Raw genomic sequence first — 14,807 nt, 5'->3', positions numbered from 1 at the left:
TACGGGTATGGGACCTGTTATCCAGAATGCTTAGGACCTGGGGTTTTTCTGGATCTTTCTTTAATTTGGAGCTTTATCTACTAGAAAATCATGTAAACATGAAATAAACCCAATAGGCTGGTTTTGCTTCCAATAAGGATTAATTATATCTTAGTTGGGATCAAGTACAAGTTACTGTTTTATTATGACACAGAAAAAGGAAATAATTAAAAAAATATGTATTATTTAGAAAAAATGGAGTCTATGGGAGGCAGCTTTTCCATAATTCGGAGCTTTCTGAATAACGGGTTCCCGGATAACGGGTCCCATACTTGTAACGATAAATACAGCTGGGTTATTCCAAATCCTGTAGCTTCACACACTGAATCCTGGATCCCATTAATATGTATTTGTTCTTTATCCCTTTCTAGATATGCTGTATTGTTTTGTTTTAACCAGAGGGTAGGGTTCGAAAAATTAGTCACCAGGGTTTTAGTTCCTCCTTCATTAAACAGGTTGTTTAACTTTAGTATAATAATATATATTATATATAACTTAGTATAATGTAGACAATGATAGTGTTAGAGGTAATTTGCAATTGGTCTCCATTTTGTATTATTTGTGGTCTGTATTATTTTGTTTTGTTCAGCAGCTCTTCATTTTGGAATTTATGCAGCTACCTGGTTGCTAGGGTCCAAATTACCTTTAGCAACTAGTCAGTGAATATAATGAGAGACTGTAATATGATTTGGTGAGATCTGAATAAAAATATTAGTAATGATAACAATACAATTGTAGCCTCACATAGAAATCATGGTTTGTCTGCCAGGGTCAGTAACCCCTTTTTGTCAGAAGAAGGAGGCAAATAATTCAAAAACTATACAAAATTAAAAATGAAGACCAATTGAAAAGTTGCTTAGGGTTGGCTATTCTATAACATGGGAACCACTCCTTGAATTCATGAAAAGTTTGTACAGGGAATATTGGGTTGCAAAGTAACTCAGATTTAATCCAGGTCCCATCCAAACAGGTGATACACTGTCATAGCTGCATCTGCATCTTCACCCTGATCCTCTCTTTATTCTCCTTTCTCCCTTTAACCCCAGTTTAATAGGTTCCTTTATCTCCTCTCTGTTCCACTATCTTCTCCTCTCTCCTATATTCTTTTATCTGCCCTGCACTCAACTCCTTGTCTTTCTTCTGCTTCATTTGAAGCAACGTAGGGGGTTCTTCACAGTCAGGACAGTGAGGTTGTGGAATGCACTGCCGGGTGATGTTGTGATGCTGATTCAGTTAATGACTATAAGAGGGACTTGGATGATTTCTTGGACAGACATAATATCAAAGGCTGTTGTGATGCTAAGCTCTATGGTTAGTATAGATATGGGTATATAGAATTTAATTAAAAGTAGGGAGGGGTGTGTGTATGGATGCTGGGTTTTCATTTGGAGGGGTTGAACTTGATGGACTTTGTCTTTTTTCAACCCAATTTAACTATGTAACTATGTAACTGTCTTTCCTCTTTCCATTCTGCTCCACTATATTTCCTCTTTCAAATCTGTTCCACTATCTTCTCTCTCCTATACTTATTCACCTGCCCTTCACTCACCTCCTTGTCTTTCTTCTGCTCCACTATTTTTTCTCTTTCCGTTCTGCTCCACTGTCTTTAATCTTTCCATTCTGCTCCACTATCTTTTCTCTTTCCATTCTGCTCCACTATCTTTCCTCTTTCCATTCTGCTCAACTATCTCTCTCTCCTATACTTATTCACCTGCCCTTCACTCACCTCCTTGTCTTTCTTCTGCTCCACTATTTTTTCTCTTTCCATTCTGCTCCACTATTTTTCTCTTTCAATTCTGCTCCACTGTCTTTAATCTTTCCATTCTGCTCCACTATCTTCTCTCTCCTATATTCCTTCACCTGCCCTGCACTCACCTCCTTGTCTTTCTTCTGCTTCACTATCTTTCCTCTTTCCATTCTGCTCCACTATCTTTCCTCTTTCAATTCTGTTCCACTATATTCTCTATCCTATACTCATTTACCTGCCCTGCACCCATCTCCTTGTCTTTCTTCTGCTCCACTATCTTTCCTCTTTCCATTCTGCTCCACTATCTTTCCTCTTTCAATTCTGTTCCACTATATTCTCTATCCTATACTCATTTACCTGCCCTGCACCCATCTCCTTGTCTTTCTTCTGCTCCACTATCTTTCCTCTTTCCATTCTGCTCCACTATCTTTCCTCTTTCAATTCTGTTCCACTATATTCTCTATCCTATACTCATTTACCTGCCCTGCACCCATCTCCTTGTCTTTCTTCTGCTCCACTATCTTTCCTCTTTCCATTCTGCTCCACTATCGTCACTCTCCTATACTCATCTCCTTGTCTTTCTTCTGCTCCACTATCTTTCATGTCTTCCTCTTTCTTCTATCCATCATCTCTTACATCTCATAATCCCACTTCAGGTTCACTCAGTATATCTGACATCTCTTCCACCTCCATTCTAGTCTTTCTTCAGGTACAGCACATCATCTCCATTCTCCCATACCTTTTACTCTCTCAGTACCTTGCTCTTCCTTCTGTTCCACTAACTATCTGCATGAACTCCTTTCTTCCTCGCTGCCACTCATTCTCCTTCATGATCCACAACAGTAGTTATTTGCTCTCATTCTCCTTTGCCCTCTATTCAGTTCCATTTATTATTCTCTACAGCCTTTAGTCTCTCCTTCTGTATGACAGGATCTCCATTACCTTACCTCACCTCCCTTCAGCTTTATTTCATTCTTTCACCCCCAGATTTAGTACCTTTTTCCCAAACCCCTTTCTATTCCCCCTATTTTCCACATTTAGCCTATCCAATAGGAGCATTTTAAGGATTAAAGTAGAAGGTAGACTCAAACTCCCAAGGCATCATAGACATAATAAGGGCCCCAGTGCCTACAATGAATTTTGAAAAACTATTTCTACAATCCTAATTCTCAATCACTCTACAAGGATTTGTCTTGTACCCATGAAAACGCAGCTGAGTAGATGAAAAGGCTCACGTTAAAGAGTCCAGGGCTAAAGGCAAAGTTTTTTCTTTCCCTTTAAACAGGCCTCTCATTAATTCATCTTTTATTTATTTGTGTTTGTACTGTTGTGTAATTTCGTAATTTTCGTACAAGATTCGTAATTTTCGTACGATTGTTCATGTTCAATGGTGTTATTAAAGGGACATGAGGCTTTCTGAGTCCATTGGTAAAAAGCAATTTGAGAATCAGACTGTCAGTTCTCTTAGCTGTCATGTCACGCTCTCTCGGCACAATATGCAGGAGGCCAGAGCAATCTGTTAGTCTCTACAGGAGCTGCACTCATTCCCGGCCCCTCTCACACTGGCCAAGGCTTTTATTCAAGTTGATTGCGGCAGATGGCATTCTCAGAAATCCATGACGGCTGCTGGTGGTTCCCATTCACATAACAATGCAGCCTCTATCCATAGAGTAGAATTTGCATCCAGAGTCTCTTTAAATATTGTGTTTCTCTGTGTCATATACATGCACCTGTTTGTACCCTAATTCCACCTTCTTAATATTCTGCTCTCACTGCAGCTTTGTGCTCCCAGCTCACAATATGCACCTTACATATACAAACTGCACACTAGCTTGCACTCACATCTGATTTATGAACATTAGGTGCCTAAATGCTTGCCAACTGCACTCTATTCACATGCCCCTACGATATACACAACCCCAATTTTACGTTTTTCAGGGGACCAGAAAAAAATGGTGTAAAATTCAGGAAAATGTAACATCAGGGAAACGTATTCTGCATAATATATAGGTGGGACCACAAAACAACAATGTTTTCTAATTGGGGTCACTGACCCCATCTAACAGTTAGGCTATACATTTATTGTTATTGCTAATTTTTATTACTCACCTTTCTATTCAGGCCTCTCCTATTCAAATTCCAGTCTCTTATTCAAATCACTGCATGGTTGCTAGGGGAATTTGTACCCTAGCAACCAGATTGCCAAAAAAGTAAACTGGAGAGCTGCTGAATAAAAAGCTAAATAACTCAAAAAGCACAAAAAAAATAAAAATGAGAACAAATTCCAAATCATCTCAGAATATCGGTCTCTATATCATACTAAAAGTTAAATTAAAGGTAAACAAACCCTTTAATAGGCCAGGATCTAAACAGAAAGATAAGTGCATCCTGAATTTAAATAACAACACAATTCAACTCCCAGCATGCCCCATTAGCAGAAGGATGTACTTAAAGGGGTGGTTCACCTTTAAGGTAATTTTTAGTATGTTAAAGAATGGCCAATTCTAAGCAACTTTTCAATTGGTCTTCATTATTTATTTTGTTATAGTTTTATAGTTATTGGCCTTTTTCTTCTGACTCTTTGCAGCTTTCAAATGGGGGTCACTGACCTGTTATTGCTACTTTTTATTACTCATCTTTCTATTCAGTCCCTCTCCTATTCCTATTCCAGGCTCTTATTCAAATCAATGCATGGTTGCTAGGGTAATTTGGACCCTAGCAACCAGATTGCTAAAATTGTAAACTGTAAAGAGCCGCTGAATAAAAAGCCAAATAACTCAAACCACAAATAATACAAAATAAAAACCAAATTTACATCTTACGAAAAGTTAATTTAAAGGTCAACCACCCCTTTCATGAATGAATATCACGCGGTTCTCTGCCGGCTGACTCTAGGAGCAGCACATTCTGTAATTATAAATTCCCCAACAATAACAAAGAGGAATAAATTCAGTTTCATTTTGTAGCCAGGCCAGAGACTCTGCTCCCAGCCGCTCTATCTATAGCACCAACATGACATCATAGCAAATGACTGTCATCATATGATTTCCTGGGGAAGGAAGGGTGAGGATCGTTCATTTATCTCTGGAATAAGGGGCTTTTGACTTCAACATTTTTAACTCCTACCGTTTCATGAATCTGTTTCTATATAGGAGTCACCTACAGTGTCGGACCCACCAGGCAACCTGATATCCCGTGCCCACTCCCAGGACAATAATACGTAGGGGCAGATTTATATGGGGTTGAATATCGAGGGTTAATTAATTAATTAATTAATTAATTAATTTGACTGCCAAATGTAAATCCTTCGACAAATGTAAATCCTTCGACTATCGCAGTTGAAGGATTTAGCACTATTCCTACGATTGAACGAATAATCGTTCGAATCGAACGATTCAAAGGATTTTAATCCATCGATCGAAGGATTTTCCTTCGATCAGAAAATTGTTAGAAAGCCTATGGGGACCTTCCCCATAACCTAACATTGGCCTCGGTAGGTTTTAGGTGGCGAACTAGGGGGTCGAAGAATTTTTTAAAGGGACAGTACTTCGACTATCGAATGGTCGAATAGTCAAATGATATTTAGTTCGAATCGTTCAATTCGAAGTCGTAGTCAAAGTTTGAAGTAGCCTATTCGATGGTCAAAGTAGCCATATTCGACCACTCGAAATTCAAAGTATTTTTTCTTCTATTCCTTCACGCAAGCTAAGTAAATGGGCCCCTACGTATATGATTCAATGGTATTCTGCAGCGCTGTACAATAAATGGATACATATACTGAACATACAGTTTTTTCACAAAGTAACCAATAACTGGTACAATTGCCCAAAAGAAGTTACTGGTTCTTCCTATTTGTGCCTTTAACTTACCCACCCATTTAGATTGTAAGCTCTATGGGACAGAGACCTATTTCCTCTTGCCTCTTTAACACTCAGCCCTTCTTGAATGTCACTGTATTTTGTATTAAAGGAGTGACTCATCTTTAAGTTAACTTTTACTATGTTACTGAATGTTCTATTCCTAGCAGCTTTGCCACTGGTCTTCTTTATTTATTTTTTTATAGTGTTTTTAAATTATTTGCCTTTCTTTTCAGCCTCTTTCTAGCAGACAACAATCTATTGCTCTCTTCTGAGGCTACAATATCATCTTTAGAGTTATTTTTTATTACTTGTTTTCCTATTCAGTCCTTCAACTTTTCATATTCCTGTCTCTCATTCTAATCACTACCTGGTTGCTAGGGTAACCAAGACCCTAGCAACCATAGCAACCAAATAGCTGCTGAAATACCTTCAATATCTACATCATACTAAGAGTTCAATTAAAGGTGAACCACCCTTTACTTTGTATTTTATTGACCCTCTGCTCTGTAAGTTTATTGTTGTACACACGGGCCCTTGAACCCTGACTACACTTATTAGTTAGTTATTACACTTTAGTTATTTACTAAACTCTGAATGCAAAAATCCTGAAAAAAATTTTGATTTTTTTTTAATAAAATCGGACTTTTAAAAAATCACAATTTTTTTCCGAAATTTATTACACCCCGAGGATGGATCTGTCGAGGTTAGATACAAGTCAATCAAAGTTTTTGGAGTTTAGTGCACTGGTGTGAAGCTGAATGGTTGTTAGGTAATGGCTCGGCACACCCTGGTACATGGTTTGCATGTAATAATAAATAACAAATGGTTTATATACTCAAGCAGCATTTAAGGGGTTGTTCACCTTTAAATTAACATTTAGTATGATGTAGAGACGGATATTCTGAGACAATTTGCAATTGGTTTTCATTTTTGCAATTATTTGTGTTATTATTATTCGTTTTTGAGTTATTTTTTTTATTCAGCAGCTCTCCGGTTTGTAATTTCAGCAGTCTGGTTGCTAAGGTCCAAATTCCCCTAGCAACCATGCGCTGATGTGAATAAGCGACTGGAATATAAATAAGAGAGGCCTGGATAGAAAGATGAGTAATAAAAAGTAGCAATAACAATTAATGTGTAGCCTTACAGAGCATTTGAAATCTGGAAAGAGCCAGAAGAAGAAGACAAATAACTGAACTATAAAATATAAATAATGAAGACCATTTGCAAAGTTGCTAGGAATTGGACGATGTATAACATACTAAAAGTTACCACAAAGCTGAAACACGGCTTAAAATGTGCATGGGACACTTTATTGGAAATAATAGTTAAAGATTGTTTGTTGTCAGGTTACCTTTGCTCTGTACACAGATCCCATCAGCTGCTGTACTTAGTTACAACTGACCCTTGGCTTGGGTGTGCATATATATATATATAATACACAAAAGCCATGAATATCTTGTAAATTATATCCTTATAAACGGTGAGTAGTGATGTCATCAGTTATAAACGGTGAGTAGTGATGTCATTTCTGTCACATGACTCACTAAAATTTGTGTATTATAATAAATAAAGTACCCCCAGTTGTAAAATATGAGGATATTAGAAGTTACCTCGGAGTTCCATGACCTGTATAAAAAACACTCGGCCTTCGGCCTCGTGTTTTTATATGGTCATGAAACTCCTCGGTAACTTATAATATCCTTATATTTTACAAGAGGGGGTACTTTATTCACTATATATAATGCAGGATGGAATGTGGTGCTTTCCTGATGCGGTTGCAGTGATAATGATAAGTATGAACGGGACAATATTTACACGAAGGAATGCGGATGTCCTGCTGCAGCCTGGCGGCACTACATATGTACTGAATAGTTCTAGGTAGGAGAAGTGTGGGGTGAAGAGCCCAAAATAGTCCCACCGATATAGGGGCAAATATAATAAAGGGCAAAGTGATTAACGCGGGCGAATATTTCGCCAGCGTGACGTCATTTCGCCAGCGTGACGTCATTTCGGTACTTCTGCGATTTACGGTCACCGGAGTAACATCGCTAGCGAATGAGATAGACTCGAGTCTAGCGGTACTTCACTCCCTAATGCCTGGTAAATTTGTGCACTGGTGAATGGACGTAACTACGCAAATTCACTAAGATGCGGATTTTACTGAACGTTACCTCTTGTGCCAGACTTGCCTTCGCCAGCTCAGACCAGGCGAAGTGCAATAGAGTAGATAGGAGTTCCTCTTTTTTTGGGGTACCCTCCTTCCCCCCTACATTTCCTAACATATGGCACATAAACTATACAGTGGGCTCATGTGTAGGGCAATATAACAACTCTATTTTATTTTATTAAGGTTTCCCGGGCTTGTGTAGTGTAATGTATTTGCTGCAACATAGTAACATAGTAAGTAAGGTTGAAAAAAGACACATGTCCATCGAGTTCAACCTTTTTTTTTTTTATTAACTACCTATCTGCCAGTTGATCCAGAGGAAGGCAATATATACGTCCATTCAACTTTAACTTCCCACCGTATGCAAATTAGGCAAAGCTAGCGCAACTTCGCTTTGCTTGCCGCAGTAACGCTACCGCAACTTCTCCAGCATTCAGCACCCTGGACGCAACTTCGGATTTTAGTGAATTAGCATTGTCCTGGCGAATCTACGCCTGGCGAAGTGTTTCACTGTGAGCAAAGCCATCGCTGGCGAATTTTCAAAGGTTCGTGAATTTGCCCCAAACACTCAAGGTTGGACATGCCTCGGTTAAAGGGGTTGTCTACCTTTAAATAAACTTTTAGTATGATGTAGAGAGGGATATTCTGAGACAATTTGCATTTGGTTTTCATTTGTTATTATTTGTGGTTTTTGAGTTATTTGGATTTTTATTCAGCAGTTCTTCTGTTTGCAGTTTCAGCAATCTGGTTGTTAAGGTCCACATTCCCCTAGCAACCATGCACTGATTTGAATAGAGACAGGAATATGAATAGGAGAGGGACCGAATAGAAAAATGAGTAATAAAAAGTAGCAATAACAATTAATTTGTAGTATTCCACAGCATTGTTACTTAGATGGGGTCAGTGACTCCGTTTGAAAGCAGAAAAGAGTCAGAAGAAGCAGGCAAATAATAAAAAACTATAAAAAAAGATAGAAATGAAGGCCATTTGAAAAATTGCTTAGAAATAGCCTATAACATACAAATAGTTAACTTAAAGGAGACATTATGTGTAAAAAAAAAAAAAAATAAGAACGTACCAGTACGTTATACACATTTAGATATAGAAGAATTGTGATTAAATAAGTAGTGTTTTAGGCTGATTTATTTAATATTTCTGCAAAAACCCTAATGATCCCTCCCTCCTCTTCCACTTCCTGCTCCCTGAATTCCCAGGCTGTGCAGGGAAGGCGGCTCTCAGCTCACTGCACTGTAGGACAGAAACCAATCAGCAGTTAGCAGGACCTTATAGCCTGTCTGTGCTTGTGTGACTGCAGAGCTGTGATTGGACATCTATAGGGAGCTCCAATAAAGGGGCTATTTTTAAAGATAATATTAATTTTTAGCACCATGTAAAAGCAACACCAGATATTACATATAATTGCCTACGAAATTAGGGTTTTTTCAATTATCCTATATGTCTCCTTTAAAGGTGAACCATCCCTTTAAATCATTTTTAGCCCTTAGATTGAGCCCCTAGCCTTTATTCAGTGACTGGGATCTAGGTAACTGCTACTTAATAAATATACTGTATATATTCCGGATTCCACTTGCATACCTCCCAACTGTCCCGTTTTTCACTGGACAGTCCCGATTTTGACAGCTCAACCCGCAGTCCCAGATTGTTACTGAAATGTCCTGACTTTCTCTTTGATCTCCTGCACTGAGCAGCCAGAAAAAGATACAAAGTTTATAAAACACGATTGGCTTTTGGCAGGGAGACAAATACAAGAGTCCTCTGCACTCAACCCATTATCAATATATTTAAGACATTGAGACATTTAAAAAATGCCTTACCCTTTAAACAACACAGGGATTGTTTGTCCATATATTGCAATATATTTAAGCTGAACAACTACGTCAAAGTCATCCCATATCTGGCCAGTCCTACTCTCAATTTTCATCTGATTCATTAAGAATTCTATTGCTTCATTATACATTTTACAAAGGGACTAAGTTTTACCTGCAACTTAACTTGCTGCTTTCAAAGTAAAACTCCCAAACTTGGCTGCCCTTTTATTAGACACCAGTGGGATCACCTGACTATAGCTGGGAAGGGTGGGAGCTACAACATGGAGCTGGCCACTGCTCCTGTATAACTATAAAAAAAAAAAAGAAAAAGTTGTGCTCACCACTCATTTTTAAAATCATTAGGAGGGGGTACAATGAGGCTGTGACCAAAAAATACATATAGACATTTTTGGCAGAGAGCCCAGAATACCTGGCAGGTGCACTTAGATACATTTGTAACAATTTAAGATAAGCAAAGAAAGAATTGTAACAATTTTAGATAACAGGTCTCTTGGGGAAACTGAGACTCAGCTTAAAGGGCAATTCACCTTCATTAGCAAAACAGTAATAACACATAAAAACCACAGAAATGTGTTCAAACTTTCATAACCTGCCCAATTTTATAAATGAACATGGTAATTAGGGGGTGTGGCCACAGAAATAGGCATGGTCAAAAAATGCACCATGTTTTATCCTCTTTCTATTTTCCAAATGTTGGGAATGCACTTGTTCATCCATGGAAATGATCAGAAGGGCCCTATGTAAAACTGGCACGTGGCTTCCCTGTAAGTGTCAGCTGGAGACCGTACACCAGCCACGGAGGCACAGAAATATATAGAACAGAACCAGTGAGGGAGGCAAGGAGCACATGTGTTTTCCATTTTACAGTTATTTTTAGAAGCTGGCACTGACCTGCCGAATCATAACAGAAGTTCTGGCCTGGGGTCCCAAAATGCTGAGCAGGAAGAAAAAAAAAGTATTTGCTCTACATGAAAACTCTCCCTCCTGCCCAAATGTGCTGAATATATAGAAATACACAAATATCACTTAGCCACAATCCAATCAGGAATAAACATGGCATCATCCAAAATGTCTTGTGGGGGGTCAATACATTTTCATGGGGTGAGGATTTCCTATGTCATCAACGATCTGCTACATCATATGTATATGTAAAGTCAATTATAATGTAAAGTCATATATAATGTAAATATTTATATATATATATATATATATATATATATATATATATATATATATATATATATATATATATATATATTTAGTTAGAATGGTTTATTTAAAGGTGTGCATCAAGACTAGAGGTATAAGTAGGAGATACAAGGCTGGAATGTTTTCTAGGTCCCCATTCCCTCAAGTTTTGGAAACATTTCTCCTTTTGCAAACAAACAATGAAACGGCATATGAGCAGGGCCCCACTGGTCTTGGGGCCCACAGCAGCTACAGGGTCTGCTTTCTCTATTGTTACACTCCTGCCAAACACAGTTATGTGCTATAATATATATACAGGTATGGGATCCATTATCCGGAAAACCTTATCCAGAAAGCCTTGAATTATGGATAGGTCAGCTCCCATAGACTCCATTTTATCCAAATAATCAACATTTTAAAAATGATTTCCTTTTTCTCTGTAATAATAAAACAGAAGCTTGTACTTGATCCCAGCTAAGATATAATTAATCCTTATTGGAAACAAAACAAACCTATTGGGTTTATTTAATGTTTATATGATTTTCTAATAGACTTGAGGTGTGTTTATATCCTGTCTTATTAAAGGAGTTAAATTAACTGTGAGTGATATTCTGAGACAATTTGTAATAGGTTTTAATTTTTTATTATTTGTGGTTTGTGAATTATTTAGCTTTTTATTCAGCAGCTCTCCAGTTTGAAATTTCATCAATCTGATTGCTTGGGTTCAAATAACCCTAGCAACCATGAATTGATTTAAATAAGAGAATGGGCTATGAACAAGAGAGGCCTTACTGAGCATTTGTTTTCAGATGGGGTCAGTGACCCTCATTTGAAATCTGAAAATGATCAGAACTATAAAAAATGAATGGCAACTGCAAAGTTGCTTAGAATTTTCCATTATATAGTAAAAGTTAATGTGAAGGTGAAACACCCATTTAAAGGAAGTTCTTTTTAGTGGTTTACTGGGCCAGGTGCAAGTTTAAAATTCCAGAGCTGGGATGGTCTGTAGAAGGGAATAAAAGGGATATCAGATATAAGGTTCCCCCTCAAGTGTCTTGTCCCATTCCAGTAGAGACACCTGATAATTGATATTTTCCTTAAATCTATGTCTGAACTGGGTTGATACTTCTCAGGTGTCACAGACAGTGTTTTGCTCTGCACTCAGCTTATTGATGACCAATGAGGGGCCTAATCATTAATACACATATAGTTACTGGACTTACCTGGGCTCACAAACTGCTTTATTTTAAATGGCTATTGTACATGGCAACTCATTCAGCGGCCACATGCATTCATACGTGCCTGCACACAAACGTTTATCTGAAGAACTTCTGATGAATGAACATGAAATGAATAAACTTGCGGTTTAGTTTTCCACCACCCTGTCCTGGAATGTAAATATAAAAAAAATATATACATATAAATGTGTAACTCAGCATTGCTGGAGTCCTGCCAGGCTTGTATGATACACAATACATTGACATAGTGATGGAAAAAGGCCCGTGTGGTTACATTACGCCACGTGCAAGGCCACAAAAAGAAAAACATTCTCAGCACTTGTCTCTGTATCACCCATAGTTGCACTATTAAGCCATAAAGACTGCATGTTTGTCTGCTGGGGTGGAAGAAGGGATGGTGGGGGATATACAGGCCTGTACTATAAGGAACATGAGACAGACAAGTACATGTAGGCCTATACTATAAGGAACATGAGACAGACAAATACATGTAGGCCTGTACTATAAGGAACAAGAGGCAGGCAAGTACATGTAGGCCTTTACTATAAGGAACATGAGACAGACAAGTACATGTAGGCCTGTACTATAAGGAACAAGAGACAGACAAGTACATGTAGGCCTTTACTATAAGGAACAAGAGACAGACAAGTACATGTAGGCCTGTACTATAAGGAACATGAGACAGACAAGTACATGTAGGCCTGTACTATAAGGAACAAGAAGTAGGCAAGTACATGTAGGCCTTTACTATAAGGAACATGAGACAGACAAGTACATGTAGGCCTGTACTATAAGGAACAAGAAGTAGGCAAGTACATGTAGGCCTTTACTATAAGGAACATGAGACAGACAAGTACATGTAGGCCTGTACTATAAGGAACAAGAAGTAGGCAAGTACATGTAGGCCTTTACTATAAGGAACATGAGACAGACAAGTATATGTAGGCCTATGCTATAAGGAACAAGAGACAGACAAGTACATGTAGGCCTGTACTATAAGGAACAAGAAGTAGGCAAGTATATGTAGGCCTGTACTATAAGAAACAAGAGACAGACAAGTACATGTAGGCCTGTACTATAAGGAACAAGAGACTGACGAGTATATGTAGGACAATACTATAAGAACAAGAGACAGACAAGTACATGTTGGCCTGTACAATAAGGAACACGAGACTGACAAGTACATGTAGGCCCGTACTATAAGAAACAAGAGACAGACAAGTACATGCAGGCCTATACTATAAGGAATAAGAGACAGACTAGTACATGTTGGCCTGTACAATAAGGAACAAGAGACAGACAAGTACATGTAGGTCTGTACTATAAGGAACAAGAGACAGACAAGTACATGCAGGCCTGTACTATGTGCAACAAGAGATGTCCGAGTACACGTAGGCTTCTGCTATTGGGAACAAGAGACTGCAGAGCACATACATATCTGTGCTATAATAACAAGAGACAGTCTAGTTAGTACATGAAGACCTTTGCTATCTGTAAGAAGAGACTGCCAAGTACCAGCTTCTGCTATTAGGAACATGAGACTGCTGAGCTCAAGCATGTCCATGCTATAGTAACAAGAGACAGCCTAGTACATGTGCTATCAGGAACAAGAGACTGGCAGTAAATCAAGATAAAATAAATAGTGCCCAAAATCTCTCTGTGTGGCATTTACCATCACTGTTACCTGTCCATAGAATCTGCCCAGCCAATAGAGATATAGTCATAGTTCTAGGTTTCTATGCTTTAACCACTCTGGTCATGTCACCCCCAGAAGTGACAGATGGCTTATGTTTCTTGTCTGACTATGGGCCCTGAAATATTTATTTAAAGGTGTCTAGACACAGGCAGACATTAGCTACCAACTCAGACTTTCTTCAGTCAGTGAGTAACTTGTTGGCCAGTGAATAGGCTCAAACAAGTCACTTTACAATCAGTTTTTTGACTTGAGCTTCTGCAGATATTGATATAGGACAGACTGGTCAGGCCCATTGGCTGAGTACTGCACTGAGTACTGTGGCTCCCCTCCCCTTATCCTCCCTTTGACCTGAGGGGCCAATCAAATGGATTAGCTGTACCTGGTCTGCCACAGAGGTGGCCAAATGGGTAAAGATTTGCTTGTTTGGTGAACTGGTTTAAACAAGGCATCATGGAGACCACCTACTAATAGTTCAGCACCTTTAAATGCAGACCTGATAGGTCTCACCTCCAGATACTTTCCAAATCATTTAGTTTCTCCAGTGACTTCAAACTACAGCCCTAGTAACCTCCTCACATGCATCTTCAGGACTTCACCTGAGCAGCTCCCTACCTGTAGAAGTCATTATCACACAGTACTCCCCCATCCTTAAGTTCCCTTAAAACTCCAACCATATTAAACTATTTACTTCTATCAGCCCACTCATCTAAACTTAAGGGCTACCAAGTCATTCCTACTGTCTAAGCTTCTTTTTTTTATGATAGAACCATTCATTTCACAAGGTTTTGGACACCCCCACCGTGTTGGGCTAAATTGGACTGATCTGATCAGTTGGCCACCAATCATATAGGGGATCTTCAAACCACTACAGACCAATTCTGCAGCCAACGTGGGACCATATACGGCTCCATATAATGAATCATCTGGTGGGAGATTTTTGGAACCCCCTGTTAGCAGAGCATTACACTAATAGCTACCTGAAGTCTCCATGGAGCATATAAATGATGTGGACAAACCAGAAT

The sequence above is a fragment of the Xenopus laevis genome, chromosome 1L (genome assembly GCF_017654675.1).
Source record: "Xenopus laevis strain J_2021 chromosome 1L, Xenopus_laevis_v10.1, whole genome shotgun sequence".
NCBI classification, from domain to species: Eukaryota; Metazoa; Chordata; class Amphibia; order Anura; family Pipidae; genus Xenopus; species Xenopus laevis.
Note: the sequence above shows the minus strand (reverse complement) of the source record.